The sequence below is a fragment of the Triticum dicoccoides genome, chromosome 2B, assembly GCF_002162155.2.
Source record: "Triticum dicoccoides isolate Atlit2015 ecotype Zavitan chromosome 2B, WEW_v2.0, whole genome shotgun sequence".
NCBI lineage: Eukaryota > Viridiplantae > Streptophyta > Magnoliopsida > Poales > Poaceae > Triticum > Triticum dicoccoides.
Window position 1 is genome coordinate 518,157,999 of NC_041383.1, and position 12,046 is coordinate 518,170,044.

Consider the following 12,046-nt stretch of genomic DNA (forward strand, 5'->3'; position numbering starts at 1 on the left):
AACCGCCAAAGGAATATATTTTGAGTGAAACATAACATATTTTTAGTGATATACATATTTCAAAACTAGACTTTTTTGTATCAAATCGGTGAATATGTATTAATCTACTTTGATCGTGTGGCAACGCATTGGCACATTGCTAGTAGTTATTATAATTTTTTGGATACCAGACAAACGATGGAGTACATTACGAAGAGAAGAGGTGCATGCACGCAGTCGGTCTCTCGATGTCTCGCACACATGAGTGTTACATAAAGGCAACATTAACAAATAAACCCTAAAACCCTAGGTGCATGATTGCTGCATTCGTCGGTATCGGGTACGTGGTGGAGCACCTTTGTAGGAATAGTCAGCTTGCGTGATAATTTGATCCATAGGAGTTGATGGTCGGGACCACAGGTGAACGACCTGGGGCGGTGGCTCGCCAGTTGCCACAGATCGAGTAGCCACATTTAAAATATCATTTTTAGCGGGGTTAAGAGTTCCGATTTTCAATGGCGCGTTATAAGTACTAAGTAGTTTTTAGAACGATTGGTATGGAGCAAAAATGGGCACTACAAGAAATATGTCAACTTGTGACCTTCTCTTAGTGACCCCGGCTAAATTTGTCGTAGATCCATGACCATTTTGCTTGGAAGGGCTCAAGCCTTGAAATTGTTTTACAGCAAATGGTCATAAAGCAGACAAGAGTGGTTCACGACCTTATTTCTACCTGATTACGACCAATAGAAATGGTCATGAGATTGTGAACGTGGATGCATTGGTACTTAAGGTGTCGCTCACGGTGGGCTTGGGCCTCAGTGGAACGAGGCCACATCCTTTAAAAAAATCTATGTGCCATCACTACTAGGGAAAACCTTATACACAGAATCTTACCAGTAGCCCGTGTTAAAATGAGGCGCTACTGCTACTTAGCAGTAGCGCGTTGGCTTAAAGGGCGCTACTGTTATCCACTTAGCAGTAGCGTGGCAGGAACAAAACACGCTACTACTATAATTGCCACACCGTTCCCGACATGCTAGGTATAGTAGTAGTGCCCTTCTAAAAACAGCGCTACTACTACAAAATTAGTAGAAGCACACTTTTAGGGTAGGGCGCTACTGCTAAGTTTGAACACACCACAGGCGGGCCCATCTTAGCAGTAGCGAGTTTGTCAGGGCGCCCTACTGCTACGGATTTTAGCAGCAGCGCGTTTTCCCTCCCCACGCTACTGTTAAAGCTATTTTCACCTAACCCCCCGCGCGGGCTTCCCTCTCGTCTACTTCCTCACCCAATTCCCCACTCTCTCTTCTCCCCCTCGCCGCCTCCGCCGGAGCCCCTGCCCTCGCCCTCGCCAGAGGCCCTGCCCTCGCTCTCTGCCAGAGTCTGCCCCTCAACGTCGTCGCGCGCCTGTGCCTCCTCCTCCTCGACCTCGACCTTGCCGGAGCCCCTGCCCTCGCTCTTCGCCGCCGTCTCCCTTGACACGCCTTGCCGCCGTCTCCCCCGACCCCGCCTCGCCGCGCCTCGGTGCCACCGTCTCCCCCGACCCCATCTCTCTCCCCGCCCTTTGTAAGCACTCTCCCCTTCCCTCTTCTCTGCTCTCTGTTAGTATGAACCCTAGCTATTTAGTGCTAGTTAGTATGAACCCTAGGCTATTTTTAGTTCTAGTTAGTTAATTACAATTAGTATTAACCCTATTTAATTAAGAAGTACGAACCCTAGTTAAAAAATGGATACTTATATGGTAATTAGGGCAGTAGTTCCTAGGTACTAATTAGTTAGTAAGAACTAGGTACTAATTAGGTACTAGTTTATTATTAGTTATAGTAAGTTTATTTTTAGTAAGAACTGGTTGAATTAATAGAACTAGTTAGTAAGAACTTGTTGCTATTTTTTTAGTTAAAGAAATTTTCCCGCATCGACGTGGAGGATGCCTATCCCGCATCCTCGTCGTCTTGTCGGCGGAGGATGACACCTGCTTGACCAGATGGGCCATGTCCGGGACTGGGCTCCGCCGGGGTAGTACTGGGAGGCGCTACCTACCGGGGGTGCAGGATGGTGAGGATCCAGCCTGTCGTTGACCCGAACCTTCTTTGGTGGCGGTCGCGTGGGCCAGTGGTGGTCCAGAGGCTCGAGGACCCCACGGAGGTGGTGCGTCACCATGTCAGTGAGGAGGAAGCGCACGTCCGTCGCTACTTGTGTGCGTTGGAGCATAGGTTCTCCAATACCTGGCAGGTTCTCCAGGGATCTCACTGGAGCTATGATCCCATGATGGTTCCTTCTCTGTGGGTGTCCACCGCCCGCGCCGATACCCGTCGTGTGCTACGGTTTTAGTTGTATTAGTGATGTTATATGTATGATACTATTCGGGATGTATTAGTGATAATATTTGAGGATGTACGGACGCATGAGATGATTTACTTTTTCTTATTGAATGCATGCTAATTTGAGTCCTATAAGATATTTTGAAATGTATATCTTGTGTTGCTCAAATAGGATATGTGCTTGCCCAAGTGGCCAGTCATGTTTGTAGGTTACACCTCCGAGTGGCCTATTTTTTGCCGGAGTGTTGATTCATATCCGTTCCGACAGATTTTAGGCACTCGATATGTCCTATTTTAGCAAAGGATATGCCAGATTTTTCCGTGAATTTTGGCATGACTTGTGCTAGAATATGTAGGAAATATCGAGTGCCACGGATTTGTGCATTGAGTATCCTGGTAGTTGTCTTTGATCGATTTTCAATTAATGTTTTAACTATGAACATAGGAAATTTCTGACGACGAAAAGGATTTCGGTATTTGCAAATACTGTGAAGACGAGCGCGGCCTGTGCAACGGAATCTTCCTAGATGATGATAGGCGCTTCAGCATCAAGCTGGACAAGAACTTCGAAGTGGATACAGTAAGTCACAACGACAAGTCTTTTTTCGTAATTAAGCATGACATCTGCTTTATTTGCTTCAACTTATAATTTTTTTACTATTCTACTAGCGTATCCCCTGCCATGCAAGAGTTTTTGTATTGGATAAGATAGGTTTCAGTCGTACTATGGAGGTAAAGAAAGTTTACTTGAAGACCGAGCATGGTTATTTTTCCACGCAAAATTATACAATTCAGACGACTACTCCTATTTTGGATGCAAAACATGGCGAGCACTATGCAAGACTTATGCATTTGAGCCTCATATGGTTAACACCTTTGATATTCATTCAGAAGATGATATTGAAGGTAACACCGACATCTGGGTCGATGTGCAGACGCCTCCAGTTATACTATTATGTGAGTTTCTCAACCATATTTATGTCTTTGATATTGTTTATTCAAAAATAGTTGACAACTAATTTCTATTGTCAGCTTATTTCCGTTCAAGCAAACATGTCCAGCGCTTGGTAGACAGGACCTACTACTGTCCCGGGGCTGAACTAAACTGCGAGGAGCTAAGTCATTATATTTCATGGCTTGCGGATCTTGATACTATCAAGACAAATTTTCTTCCTGGATTTAGAAATGTTAGTACTGAAAACGTGCGACTAATAGTGTTCGTAATGAACTATGGTCACATCTATTTAGGAAAGATGGTAAGATTTTTACTATTTGTCCTCAGTGCATCTTTTCCATACATTATTTTTTAAGCTATACTTCATTGCTAAGTATGTTAACATATGATGTTCTTCAACAGGGACTCCTGATGAATGTTGTGCCTTATGGGATCGAGACTAAAGGTACCATGAGTATTGTTAGCTTACGGCCAAGATATCCTACAAATCACTATAGTGCATTCAGGATTAGCGATGAATTCTTAATAGTGAAAGACTGGACCAAATCTATGATGGAGGAGCACAAACAAGTACTAGGGGGTAGCAAGCAGAAGCGCAGCCCACGATTAAGAGACAGGTTCATCTGCATGCTCCAACTTGATGAAGGAGGAGAGCTACACATGTTTTATGTTATTTTACCTAAGAGAGAGAGCAGCAGGAGTGATTAGCTAGCTTGAAATGAGTTTAAAGATGATGATGTGCTACACTATGACTATGATGATTAAATAGCTAGTGTTGGTGGTAATGACTATGATGATTATTATGAGCTAGTGTTAGTGGTGATTAAATAAATACTGTTGGTGCTAATGACTATGATGATGATTAAATAGCTTGTGCTGGCGCATTAGATTCAAGTGGAGGTAACATGTGGTGCACATTGAAAGTACTACTAGTCCAAACAAGATCAAGTTTGGATTAGTAGTATACTTTTGACATGCACCACATATTGCCTCCACTTAAACCTAATCCACCTTCATTTGACACACTGTTATGGACATAATGATATAAACCTCATAATTGGTATTGTACCAAAATTTGTATAACAGCGTATAAATACACTAAAAAAGAATACTAGTAGCGATGGATAGTAAACACACTGCTACTAGCTAGATTAGCAGCAGCGCAGTAGATAACAAGTGTTGCCGCTATGTGTCTTAGCAGTACCGCGTGTCGCACGCACTATGCACTAGTGGGCATTAAACCCGGGCTACTACTAGGGTTTTCCCTAGTAGTGCATGTATGCCTTGGCCCATCGAGGAAGAAATGTGGGATGCCCTCATATTACTAAAAAAACATATATTTGGCCCAACGAATATGGGAAAATAAAAATATCAACAATGTTAATCATGTATCTAAATTTTTCTAAAAATGTTAATCATGTATTTAATTTTTTTAACCAATATCAACAATGTTTTATATGTATACAAAAATGTACAATGTGTAAAAATAAAAATATAGACATCAAAATGTATGTATGAAAAGATGTTTTTTTGTTGGAAATATATGAAAATATGTTAATCATGTAGTTGAAAAAACTTAATCATATAAAAACAATATGTACAATGTGTCTTAAAAAATGTAGACATCTGTTCAAAATATTAGACATCAAAATATTTATTAAAAATGTTAATAATGTAACTAAAAACTGTTTAATATCTATAAAAAATCTTTCTAGTGTACACAAATTTGTTCATAAAATGTGGTATAATATTCTTGAAAAATGGAGAAGTATTTTTTACAACAAATATTTGTTAGGTTCTTGACAACAAAACTAATTTTGGGAACTCGAAAAATAGAAAATGAATATGACGGAATTTGTCTTTTTCACGAGAGGTGGATAAAAAACTTTTTACACCCAACCATTTGGTCAATTGTACATTAAATATGGCCAGGTATTTTAGAAAATTGATTTGGTCCAATTTTGCAACAATTATTTGGTAGGTTCTTCACAAAAAAACTCATTTTGGGCGCTCGAAAAGTGAAAAATGTTTTTTCGTCCATAGAAAATGAAAACTTCCTTACGCAACATTGTTTCCCATTGCAATATGAACCCTTGTGCATAATATGAGATTATTTGAACAAATAAGGCCATGAATGTGGCCATAATTAAGGTTGACCATTTGGCTTGAAAGCCATTGATCTCCACACATGATAGCTCGTCTCTGAGATCACTTTTTTAAAATAGTTGTCGTATAACAAGTTTATTGTTTTTCCTGTGAACTTGGCCACATATAATGACACAATGCGAAGGTTTCCCAATTTTTTTTTGAAATTTTCATGTCCGTTTCAAAATGCGGTCAAAATGGCGGGCATGACCGTTCTTAGCTAGTGGTTGAATCTTGGAAAACTTTTGGTGTTTCTCTGATTAAATAGACACTTTTGTACTTAAAAATGATTTTTGAGAAAAGTAAATAGCAAACTATGAGGCAACTGCAGTTCAAATTTGACCCGCTTCTTGCTAAATCAGCAGAAATTTGTCTTTTTCACCAGAGGTGGATAAAAGCTTTTGACACCCAACCATTTGTTCAATTATGCATTAAATATGGCCTATTATTTTTTAAAAATGATTTGGTACAATTTTGCAACAATTATTTGATAGGTCCTTCACAAAAAAACTCATTTTGGGCGCTCGAAAAATGGAAAATGATTTTTTCATCCAAAAAATGAAAACTTTCTTAGGCAACATTGTTTGCCATTCCAATATGCACCCCTGTGCACACTATGAGATCATTTGAATAAACTATGCCATGAATGTGGCCATAAATTGATCATTCGGCTTGAAAGCCATTGATCTCCACACGTGATAGCTCATTTCTGAGAACACTTTTTTAAAAGAATTGCCTTATTATAAGTTTATTATTTTTCCTGGGAACTTGGCCTCATATAATGACACAATGCAAAGGTTTCCCAATTTTTTCATTTTTTTAAAAAATTTCATGCTCGTTTCAAAATGCGGTCAAAACGGCGGGCATGACCATTTCTAGCTAGTGATTGAATCTTGGAAAACTTTTGTTGTTCCCCTAATGAAATAGATACTTATGTAAATGATTTTTGGAAAAAATAAAGAGTAAACTATGAGGCAAATTTGTCTTTTTCACGAGAGGTGGATCAAAACTTTTGACACCCAACCATTTGGTCAATTGTTAATTAAATATATCCTAATGTTTTAGAAAAATGTTTTGGTCCAATTTTGCAACAATTATTTGGTAGGTCCTTCACAAAAATACCTCATTTTGGGCACTCCGAAAATGGAAAATATTTTTTCGTCCAAAGAAAATGAAAACTTCCTTAGGCAACATTGTTTGCCATTCCAATATGCACCCTTGTGCACAACATGAAATCATTGGAACAAACTATGCTATGAAGGTGGCCATAAGATTGATCATTTGACTTGAAAGCCATTGATCTCCACACATGATAGCTCGTTTCTAAGAACACTATTTAAAAATAATTATTGTATTACAAGTTTATTATTTTTCCTGGTAACTTGGACACATATAATGACATAATGCGAAGGTTTTCCAATTTTTTTATTTTTTGTGAATTTTTTATGCCCGTTTCAAAATGCGGTCAAATGGCGGGCATGACCATTGTTAGCTAGTGGTTGAATCTTGGAAAACTTTTGATGTTTCTCTGATTAAATAGATACTTTTGTACCTAAAAATGATTTTTGCGAAAAATAAAGAGGAAAATATGAGGCAGCTGTAGTTCAAATTTGACCCGCTTCCAACTAAATCGGCGAAAATTTATCTAATTCATGAGAGGTGGATTAAAACTTTTGACACCCAACCATTTGGTAAATTGTTAATTGAATATGTCCTAATATTTTAGAAAAATGTTTTGGTCCAATTTTGCAACATTTATTTGGTAGGTCCATCACAGAAATACCTCATTTTGGGCACTAGGAAAATGAAAAATGATTTTTTCGTCCAAAGAAACTGAAAACTTCCGTAGGCAACATTGTTTGCCATTATAATATGCACCCTCGTGCACAATACGAAATCATTTGAACAAACTATGCTATGAATGTGGCCATAAGATTGATCATTTGACTTGAAAGCCATTGATCTCCACACATGATAGCTCATTTCTAAGAACACTTTTTAAGACATTTACTGTAGATAAAGTTTATTATTTTTCATCTAAACTAGGTCAGATATAATGCCACAATGCGAAAGTTTTTTTTTGTTTTTTTGAATTTCTTTCAAAATGCTGTCAAAACGGCGGGTATGACGACGGGTCTTCGGTCACGGGGAAGGTGACGACGACGAACTCCTCCCTCGCGACCACCTCCTCGATGCCCTGCTCTTGTACGTGCCAAGGTCCTTGCTGGCGGCCTTGCCAGATAAAAATCCAGAGCTTCTTTATTCAGTATTGCCGCCCCCGCCTCCGAAGTCAAGACGTCGAATGATCCAAAAACCTAAGCTACTAGGACCCTAAAACCTAAAGATAAATGATCCACATATGCGGGATCCGAAGACCCTCCTCACCGCCGACGACCAAGACGGCGCCAAAAGAGTCAGTTCTCTTAGCGAAAGAGATCTGCACTTTATTTTTTTTTACCGATTACGACCTACTTAGATGGTTATGGACGTCACACACATGTACTCTGTTTTGATTGGTTCACAGGCATGTCACGCAGATCATGGATTGAGCACCGTCCGATCCACCAGGATCCAATGGCAGCGCTCCCTCCTCACGTTCTCAACCCACCTAGACCAACCACCCACAGGCCACCGCACTCCTCCCTCATCCCTCGCACACCCTAGCGAACCCTAGCGCTCCCCGATCCCTCCCACCTCCCCTCCCCTCACGGCCACCCACCCCTTCCCTCGCTCTCCTCCCTCCCTCCCACGACAAAATCCAGCCTGCTCCAAGATCCCCACGCTCTACTCCTCCCTCCCTCCCTCCCCTCCGGCAAGATCCAGCGCGCAGCCTCCCTCTCCTCGGTCCAGATCGACAGGTCCACCACCTACACTTCCGACGATCCCCAATCCGGCGACAGAGATGGCAGCTCATGCGCCGGCCATCTTCCTCGCCCTAGATGCCGCTGCTCGTCTCCTCTCCGGTGAGAGCGGAGGAGCCACCGCGGTCGAGGCAGCCGCCGTCTGGAGCCCTGCCTCTTCTCCTCTCCAGTCGTCGTGGAGGACCGCCGTGTCCAACCTCCTCGATGGTGCTGGAACCCTAGGTGGACCATCTCTTCCTCCCATGGCCATGGCCATGTCGAGCCCGCAAGATGTGCAGTAGCAAGTCAGACCCCCCACCTTCTTCTTCTTCTTCTACCTACCTCTGGTGTTCTGCCTCTCCACAACCACTGATGCAAACATGGTGGGGAAGATATTGATTTCCCAGCCCGCCTGACGGCCTGCTCCTCTCGCGCCCGTGCAGATCTTCGAGTACAACGGGTCCGCACCCTGCAGCCGCCGGTCCGGGACAAGCGCAGCGCCGGTTCGGGTGTCCTGCACCAAACAGAGCACGCCCCAGGTGCTCGACGGAATGTCTGCTGCACCGCTTTCTCTCAACTTTGTTGCCCTTTGCCAAGCTGAGGGAGAGGGCTAGGGTGAGCTCCCCGTTGTTTGCTCTATTGAAATTGCTAGCTGTAGTCAATTGCCATTGCCTGTGTATTTGGGTAGTCGGTCGTTAGATTTTCTTTCTTTAGGGTCGACCAGGACCGGTTCCGTTTCTTGATGGCACCCACTGTTGTTGCTAGTGACTTCACTGTCTTGTGAGATTTTGCTTCTTTATTACAGGGTTAAATAGTCCATTGTTTTGTCTGGTCTCTGTGTCTCTCAATGACAACAATCTGAACTGCTGTATTGTGTGCCTTGAAAAGCATGGTTGCAACCATTCCTAATTTTTTGTTCTTGTTGATTTGGATTTGGATGCAGCAGGTGCTTTGCTCTTGCACATGGTGTGTGTCTCCGGCACAGCGGTGCTTCTTGAGGCGACCGGTGGGACGGCGGTTGTGTATGTCGGCGACAACAAGCTCTCTGGTGAGCGGCTCCCTCTCCTACCCCTAGTTCTCTTTTATACTCCTATAGCACTGCTCTGTTTGTTTAGAGCACTAGCAATAGGAGTAGTAAAAGCTTACTGACGTAGGATTAGTGAAGTCTTCATGGTTGATCCTGATTGCTGAACATGGGAGATGTATCTTCTTTTGCATATCAATTACATAGCAGTACTATGTAATGGAACAGTCTATGTACTGTTATTTTTAGGTTAGGTTGAAGTGATTGGTAGGCCTTCGTTAACAAGCGAGCTTCTTTAAATTTCCGTTGTTATTTGCACTATATTCCACGCACTCCTCATGTGAATCTATGATCATATCCATAGACCAGTGAATTATTTGCACTATTTGCTTGCTGTGAAGTATCCAGTATTTGTTACATTATATCTTTTAGTAGTAAAATTGAGAATGGCAAGCTACATTCTTCAACTGAACTGCTCTTTCATTGTACCACAAAATACTAAAGTTTTGCTATGTATAACATTGCTACATGTGTTTTTGTCTATATAGAATTGCATTCATTTCCTCTTCTTTCAGTAGTTACATAGCTTGAGGCTTGTGTATTCTTTTGAATAGGATGTACTGTTCTATGCAGAAGATCTGATTTGCACAAACATAGTTATCTGCGTGTGCTGCCTGACTTGGTATTTGTTATATCCTTTTGGTTGAATGGATGGTGGTGCCACTACAGTGGTAGTTTATTCAGGTTGCTATGAGGTTAATCCCTTTGGAAACATTCTTTGAGAATTTTGTACTGCTTCCTTTGGGGTGGTGATACACCATCGCGCAAGTTCTATGGTATGCGAGTTCCTGTTGTTGGTGCAAGCATTGATAAAATATGTCATGTGCAGGGAGCTCCGCATCTGAGTCTCGGCCATGCTCCACAGCAAGGAGCTGGGCCAGGGGAGAAAGCAGCGATGTTGGTTCCTTGAGGCCGGATCAAGAATTTTCCTATGTTTTGTGTTCTTCATGTATGTCCAGTTTCACATTGCTGGTGTTTCATGCCATATTCATCAATCCTACTCACATGCCTTATGGTTGAGTAACTTGATTAGTATTGATGCCACTGTCCTATCTCAATAAACTATTTGGTTTTTCAGTAGCAAATAAATAAATAAAGTAAATCTACTATATCTTGGTATTCTAGAATTTCGGTGCCTAACAGAAGTTGCTTTATGTCCTGCTTTAGCTTGGAAACCTGATGATTTGTTGTTTGTTATCATTTCTTAAGTTTGAAATGTTTCAAAATCTCGTGTGCCCCGGTCCTTGAATAGATATGTATGCACCTTAGTAGTAATAAATACATTGGTCATGTAAATATCACTGGGAACTATATCTGTGTCCATATGTTCTTGCCAGCATTAAATGTTGTAAGTAGAGGTTAGAAATGCAGAACTGGGATGTTGCGCTGGAAGTTTCAGCTTCACGTCTTCTCAGGTTTAACTGTTGGTTTACATTGAAACTGTAGCAAGTGTCAAATGATGGTTTCTTACAAGCGCACATAACTATTGGTTGTGCAATTTGTCTAGTAATCTAGGTGCACATAAGTATTAGGCCATATGTTTTCTTATAAGCAAACTATATTGATGGTTGTAAGATATAAGTTAAAATATACTAGTGCTATCGTGATTTTCATACTAAATGTCATTCATTTATTAGTCTGATTTTTTTATGCTTCTAATGCGTGATCCTTCCAATGCTAGGTGATTTGATTTTTAGAAGTTGGAAGAAGAGGACGATGAAGCATGGTGTTTTCTATTAATCTACCTCTTGTTCTGGTTGTACTCTGTAGCTAGTTATATTGTAATCGGTAGTAGTCAGTAGATCTATTTCTATGAATACTATGTAAAACTGTAATAGGCTAATTTTGCATATCATTTCAAGAATTTAGTTTTGTTCCATTTGAAATATTTGTTTTTTGTGTACTGTGAAAGCTTGAGAAGTAAAAAGTTGGCAAGTTGGACCAACTTAATGAAAAAGGCCAAGTCTCCAAAAGTAAATGGAGTGTAAAATGGCCGAGGCCCAAACAAGAATTGGGCTAGGATTGGATTTAAAAAGGCTGAGGCCACAAATGGATTGCAAAAAAATGAGACTTCTAATCCAAAAAAAAGACTTTTAAAGGCTATATGCTGGAAAATAAAAGGTTGAATTGTTGGGCCACACCCATGTAGTTAATCAAAGCATAGGAAAAATATATTAAATGGGCTGAATTAATGGGATAGGCCCATATAGACATCGAGTTGGACCGGTCTGAATCTTATCCACGTCAGCTTGCCACGCTAGATCCTACATGGCCTGGGGAGGCAGCCAGTGACCAAAAATTTGGTCGTAGAAACAACCACCTGTTACATATCACCGAGAAGGTCGTTAATTTTAGTTTACGATGGCCAACTTTTGACCATCTGTTTTTGGTCACAAAAAGGTCGCAAATTAAAAACAATGACCATTCAGTGACCAATAGTGATGGTCGCAAGTTGACATATTTCTTGTAGTGGGAATTCATAGTACTACGTACCTCCTTGGCGTATGGTTGTATGGGTTTATGTTGCGAGATGTTGAACCTGGTAGTTCTAGGGCAAATACTCTGATTTAGATTTAGATGCTGGTTTTCAGTAATGAAAATCAGAAGGGGGAAACCCTTCTTTGATTAAAAAAACTACTACTTTCATTATGGTTTACTAGTCCCCATCGTATTTTGGGTCAAAGTTCGTCCATGAATTTTACTTGTAAAATGTGAATGG

The 12,046-nt window shown here is 41.0% G+C and overlaps 1 long non-coding RNA gene across 2 annotated transcripts; it reads left to right on the forward strand.

The window, feature by feature from the left end:
- The first annotated feature begins 8,086 nt into the window (after positions 1-8,086).
- Positions 8,087-11,284, forward strand: LOC119364581. 2 transcript variants are annotated; one of them, XR_005174988.1, is made up of 5 exons: positions 8,087-8,548; positions 8,687-8,858; positions 9,187-9,291; positions 10,157-10,276; positions 11,009-11,284. It is a non-coding gene; the product is annotated as an uncharacterized LOC119364581 (long non-coding RNA). The 2 variants fall into 2 exon arrangements; XR_005174989.1 differs by having other exon boundaries at positions 9,190-9,291.
- Positions 11,285-12,046: the final 762 nt, after the last annotated feature.